Source organism: Echeneis naucrates, chromosome 9 (genome assembly GCF_900963305.1).
Source record: "Echeneis naucrates chromosome 9, fEcheNa1.1, whole genome shotgun sequence".
Lineage (NCBI taxonomy): Eukaryota > Metazoa > Chordata > Actinopteri > Carangiformes > Echeneidae > Echeneis > Echeneis naucrates.
In genome coordinates, this window is record NC_042519.1 from 22,266,295 (window position 1) to 22,273,205 (window position 6,911).

Consider the following 6,911-nt stretch of genomic DNA (forward strand, 5'->3'; position numbering starts at 1 on the left):
AAATAAATAAATAAAAATAAGTCCCATTTGTTGTTAGATGCTTTTTTGACAAAGTCAATATGCGCGAGCATTTTTTAAAGAGGAAAACACCAACAGGGACAAACTCAGCTGAAAATGATGTAACTTGATCAGTCACAGTTAATAAGGTCGGCTCTGCGGTCCAGAAAAAGAGTCAAAACAAAATAGCTGCCGAAAAATAAAAAGGACGGCCATCTTTCTATCATCAGCAACGATCACTACGCTGTCTACTTTCATTTCCGCCGATAAGACGACAGTGCAGAGATGATACGAAATGATGGGAAACATCTGGATCAAAACAGAGTATTTAAGGAAGAGCTCATAGACGTATGAAAAAAAAAACACACATCATTCAAAATAACAAATATAAGATGTTTACTTATTGAGCAGAAGTCATATTTTCTAGAGAAAAGTGTCAAATACAACTCAACTTTTTCAATTATTTTAGAATACGAGTGCAGAAAGTTGCTTCTTCTTTTTCCTTTGCAGACACAGACCATCATTTCTTGGTTATTTATATGGAAAGCAGACTGACATGTTTTCGCTGCACTGGTAGATTTATTTGTATTAATAACAGACTTTCTTTTTTTTTTTGCAATGTACCTTTCAGCTTGTGTTTATAAGTTTGGCTGTTTTTAGAGCTGCTGACTGAGATCCATCTGAACTAAAGACAGATTTGAATGATTTTTGATTTGCACGGTTTGTTTGGTTCTTGAGCAATTTTCACACCTCATCTATACATCTCATACATACATACATACATACATAGCACATAGAGCTGCTCACTATTGGCAAATCATTGCCATAATGTAATAATCACCTCGCCTCCCCTCCTGAATATCAAAAGAGATGCAGTGCTGCTCACTACATCAGCAATTCTCTGGTGCTCTCTCATTCTGATGAGTTCTGTGTGGGCAATTCAAGTGCAGAGGGAAAGCACGCTGCAAAAAAAAAAAAAAAAAGAATAATAAACTTGCAGTGTAAGTAAATGTGTTAACTTCATGCAGATTTAAGATACAATCCCTCAGTGTCCCCAGATACTGGCCGCTTTTCAAGCACTCATGACTGACAGCTGTACGAGAACACTCAGGATTAATTGTTTGATTAATTGTTGAATTTACGGTATTATGGTGGGGACAGAATTGCTTGCATGAGAGAAACCCAGCATACTTCATAAATCTGCATTTCTAATTTACAAACTGAACAGAGGAGAGAGCTGGCTGGTCCCATTTTTGAATCTTTCTGTCTTCAATAAAAATGTAAAAAAGGCACAACTGGTGTGTCAGTTCAAACACGTGCATTTGAAGTGTTTATCGCGGAAATCAGCGGTAAAGTGTTCGAGAGCTTCTGTGCAATGTCAGACCTCAGCATCTTTTTTGGTCATGATTTAAAAGCAATCATGCACCTTCACAGGAACTCCTTTCCACCTTTCCAACCTGAGAAAACAAGTCTGAGACTCGAATATTAGAGACTTGAAAGATTCGGAGATCTGCCTCATTTCCATACTTACAGCCTTGCTAGTCATGAATTGATCCTGAGCTGACGTTTATATAAATCAACCTGTTCAAATCAACACATTTAAAAATGTTCACAATCCTCATTTCTGTTTTCAAACAAGTTCTATCCAAACAATATACCCAAAGCTTCACCTTTCATCACCTTTTCTTTGGGACTCATAACGCCTCTTTCTCTCTTGCTTTAAAACAAAACGTGTCACTGATGCTGTGAAGACGTTCATTGCTCAGATTGTTGTCTCATCCAAATGTGTCACTGCTTTAGACCAGATTTTAATGGAAGACTGGAAGCGACTGTGAATGAAATTTTATCTTTACAGCCTTCCTGTGAGAACAGCAGACACTTCGCATCTCTTTATTCCTGCAAATCCTTTAGTGTGAATACAACTGAATGAAACTCATGAATGCATTATACCCCGTTTGTACGGAGATGCTCAGGTTAGATTGACTCCTATTCATAAAGTAAACAAAAGGAGGACGGGCTCCTTTTTTCTATCTTAATTTGCATTTCACTTAAAGTGTTTGGTTAATGCTCTTTGTCTGAGGGAAGACAGAGGAACGTACCACCTCCCCTACTCTCAGATTTCTTCTCGTATTTTTCACCTTTTCGTTGTCCTTGTGCCAGCGGAGAATGAAAAATGCATACTACCAAAACTCTCAGGACTGACCCATCTCATCCATGTTCAAAGCCACGTTTGGATATGTGACGCTCGTGGCCGTGCACTTTTGGACGGTTTGTCACGAGGCCTGGAAAGCCTTCACATCCTGCTGTGGATTCCTCATCCCCTGACTGGGGGTGTTTAGTGTCACCGTTCCCCTGCCAGCTCGTGCATAAACACTTCCTGACCTACTAGTAGGTCCAGAATAAACATGAGATTTCCCATGAATGATGTATCACCCTCAGCGACAATTAGTGCAAACGATGAAGTCTTAACAACGTTTGGGAAAAATCTGTTTATCAGTCATCTCTGCCGCTTCAACGTCGAGATAAAAATAACCGTTTTTAATTCAGGTCCATCACTTTTACCACTCTGGAGATTAAGCCACGACACAGATCAGCTGCTTCCTTCAGATATTGAAGCCTGGCGTTCCTTTTGTGCTTCAGTGTGAGTACTATGATATCCTGCATGGGGCTTACCACTTTAGCCATCTTCTCGTAGCTTCTGTTAATCTTGCAACGTCAGGACAACGCGACATGACAGATGGAATGGAGCTTGGCGACCGATCCCATCGATTCGTCTCGCTTAACTTGAATTGGGGCCTCTGTCAAATAATCTGCAGGGACACTCCTGCCTGTTTTACGCTGCCACTGCCTGGACGTGCTGGAAAGAAAAATCCACTCTGAGTGCTCCTTAAATACGGCTCCAATAATTTAATGAATCATTACGATGATTATATCCCACGATGCACCACTAACTGCTTCAGCACACGAGTTTCAAGTTAAAATGAAAGGATGACGTTAAACTGCTTCTTTATTCTGTGAAAGTCGAAACCATCTAAAATTCATTAGACACTAAAATGTCACTGTGACTGAAGAACTTTTCTTTTTGTGTGTAGCTCACAGCGGCCTGACATCATCACAGCTCGGTTTTAATTGGTCACTGGCTGTTACAACTTGCCTTGGTCTCCTCTAACAATCCTATTTTTTTATGCTGTGTTCCTAAAAACTTAAAGAAGTAAAAATATGAATATAATCTATTATTTAAAGCTGCCATAGCTAAATGTCTTTCATCGTGAGTTTATTTTTGATTTAGATGTTGAGACTGCTGGTTTTCTCTCTTGGTTTTGCACCAAGCAGCAAAGTCAGTGAATCATTGAGCAGGGGATGAGACACATATCACCCTCAGGAGTTGGCAGAGACCAAACACAGAGCTTAAAGGAGTGAATACCAGACTTACATTACACAAGGAATGAGGCAGCAGTGTCAGCACTTTCACCTCAGACCAAGACACTCTCTGGGTCTTGCCGCAGCCTCGCTCAGTTGGCTTCTCGCCTCCCATCCAGCGTTGGTTGGCCTCATAGGATGAGCAGCAGATCTGCGTGACAGATGGACATCACGACATCTGTGGGCAGAAAACACAACAACAACGGCTGAATGTCTAAATGAGCAACAAATCTGTTCTGTCGACTTGACAACTGAGTTAAAAAATACATCAGTGGTGCGTCCACAGCTCGTTTCCACTGCCATTAAAAATTAACTCCAAGTTCAAGTTTAACTGCTCCCATCAAGTGCCTTTTTTAAACTTTCAGTGGATTTCCAGGAACACAACTCAGACAAGCCAAGTGTACACAGGAGGTGGAAAACTCAGCCAGCTGTGCTGCTTTCTTTGGGGGGCAATGACAATAAAAAAATAAAAAATAGACTTCTGATTCTGAAGAGGAACTGTGACATCGACGACACCTTAAGGAACAATGTGGAGAAGACGAATATGAGAAATATATCAAATGTCTTCTAACCGCTCATTTCAGAAACTATCATACATGCTACGCTAAACTGCGATTTTGGGCACTTGGTAATTTTACAAAACAAAAAAAGTCAAAACATTCTCATCCTTTTTTCCCCATTTGATTACAGACTTGAGGAAACTGAATATATGAATTTTCAGAAACACAACTCCAAAGTCATGCTGATGGTTTTCTGTTCCTGGCAGATCTGCAGGAATACAGTCACAGGTGAGCCATAACTTGATAAGATGCTTGTGTCTGAATGATTGAATGGATTTCTCTGATTTAAACATAAACAGATGTACTTGTGTTCCAGACAACAGCTGCTCCCGGCATCTTCATGAATCTCCAAAGTGCCATAATATGACATTGAGATTTCCTGGCAGTAAGATTGATGTTGAATTTTTTCCTCCTCCTCCTCCTCCACAGCTGTCTATCAAACGCTCGTTATAAGATTTTCTAGAAAGCAGAATAGGAGATTATCTTAATGCTGAGATAAAAGAGACTTCTGGCAGCAGGGATGCAGAGCTCAGTAACTGAGTGTGGAGAAGATAATGGCCATCAAACAGAGAAAACGATTCCTATTTACATGAACAAGACAAGACCTCTTTTCTCCTTTGTTCTTGAATTTACATATGCAATAAAAATGACTAATTCAGACTTTTTGTGCACACAAAATATGAAGTTTCTGTGGGTGGGGAGACAAAACTCTGTTCTTATACCAAAAAGTGAAAATTAATGAAATTAATGAAAGGTTATCCAGTTCATTGTACAATTTCCATTTAAATTAGTTGGACAGTAGTAGAGAGGACCAGTGATGCTAAGGAAGTATAAAAACCTCCTAAATCTCCTTAAATTCCTGATTTAACGGGCATCAGTGTAGGATGTCGGATATCTACTACGACTCGTGAGGTAAAGCAGGTTGTCCAGTGATCACAAGACAGATGGTTGTTGCTTCTGTTCTTTAAGAGTAGAAAACATGTTATACAAGTGCAGTTCAATTCGAAGAAAGAATGGAAAGAAATACTTCATTAATACGGTTCATTTATTAACTCTAAAAAGTTCCTTATTGGCATTTTTAAAGTGACTTCTTGATTAGTTTTCCATTTCTGTTTTTAATTTGTACATTGACACCTGTATTTATAAAATGTTCAGGTTGTAGTTTACATGTATTGATGGATTTAGAGTCACTGGTTTTATATGAAATCAAGCAAAGTATTTATTACTTTAACTGGGACATCACTGATCCTCCATACAGAGGAGTTTATTTCTAAGGAAAATGTCTTTTTGCTATAAAGAGCAGCAGGCACCTGAAGACCTGAGTGACACGAATAATAAGTCCCCCCAAAATTTAAGTCTACTATGTTGATATCAACCATTACTATATCAAGCCCTGGAAAATATTAAAATTTATGAGCCTGGAGAAGTCAATTCAGTTGCACCTCTGCACCTCCTTTTGAAAGTACAGCAGGAGCCCTGAATAGAAAAGTTAAAGAGTGGATGCTCTCTGTGCACGCTCCAGTCACATCACATTCAGTTATAGTATGCATAATAAAATCTACGGAATGATCTCAGCATTTCGATTAGTCTCCTCTGCTCAGACATTCAGTGTTAAATGTCGAGGGATTCTGCAGCTTTTATTACATGAGAAATGGATAAATGGCCAAAAGAACATGAAAACACAACAAGAGGAAGAATCTGTGATGTCATTTGATACACAGAACATAAATTTCCCCCTCGTTTGGAAAAACTGTCTCTCTCTCCACTGACTTTCAAATAAAGTTGCTGCTTTTTGTGTGTTAATTGAAATGAAAGGATTACATCGAGGCAAAGTAGATAAACACATAATGTCCTTCAACATGTTGACAAAACCCCCAAAAAGAAGAAACACAACAGCCAAAACAAGCCAAATATTGGTGAGGGACCTGCCAGATAGACACTAAATCCACCGTCCTGGGAAGGCCGCTAGACAAAGATTGTAATGTGCGGACAAAGAATGTGCACAATGGACAGTTTTTTGTGTTTGTTTTCTTCTGCTGAAGATATTACAGACACACAACAATTTCAAGTCAGCCCAAATACAGTAACACAAGTAAAAACGACCATCAGAGTTAAACTGCGGCATTCTTCAGACGATGAAATGTTCTTAAAAAGACTTCTTTCTAGCTCCTATTTCTCAGGCGTTCGTTAAGCCAACACAATTCCTCCAGGCGCGAACGTTTTTGGTTTTTGTAGACAGCTGAGCGACAACGATTGAGTTTTTGCATTACTGTACTTTTACGGTGCGTATCCTTAAAACCGAGCTGTCGGCCAACAACTTTTTTCCTTTAATAACTGTCGATGAAGGCATGCCAAGCTTTTCTGGACATTGAGCTTAACTGACTTATTTATAGCCGGTGTTTCTTTCAAAATAAACATATTTGATGGTTAGTTGTGATTTTTTTTTCCCCTCCTTGAAGCAGCATTTGCTTTGAGAAAGTCTTCTTTCACAGTCCTCATGTGATCTCCATGAATCTCTTGTTTCTGCAGACCCCAGAGGATTGCAGGAATGCAGATGGATGGTTTGCCTACATGCCTGGTGAATATTTGGTCAGGAGGGTATGTGTGGGCAGGCTGCAAAATGAATGCCTGTCTGCTCTTCAGAGGCAGCTCATCATCTTTTGAGTCGTTTAGATTAGTCCACTTAGCAGATTTTGTTTTTTCCCCCCTTTCCTTACTCTAAATTGTTCATCTGCATCTCTGTAGTAAAGTGTGAGTCCATTTAATACACAGTATAGTAAAAAAGCTTTGATTGGCCTGAAATATGAAGGAAATTCCTTATAGAGCGGGACCAGCTTCACCTGAAATAACTCCCGTTCTACCTTTAGAGTGCTACGTGTTTAGTGGCTCAATGCATAGATCTGTGTTTTCTAAAATAACAAATCACGGCCGCAG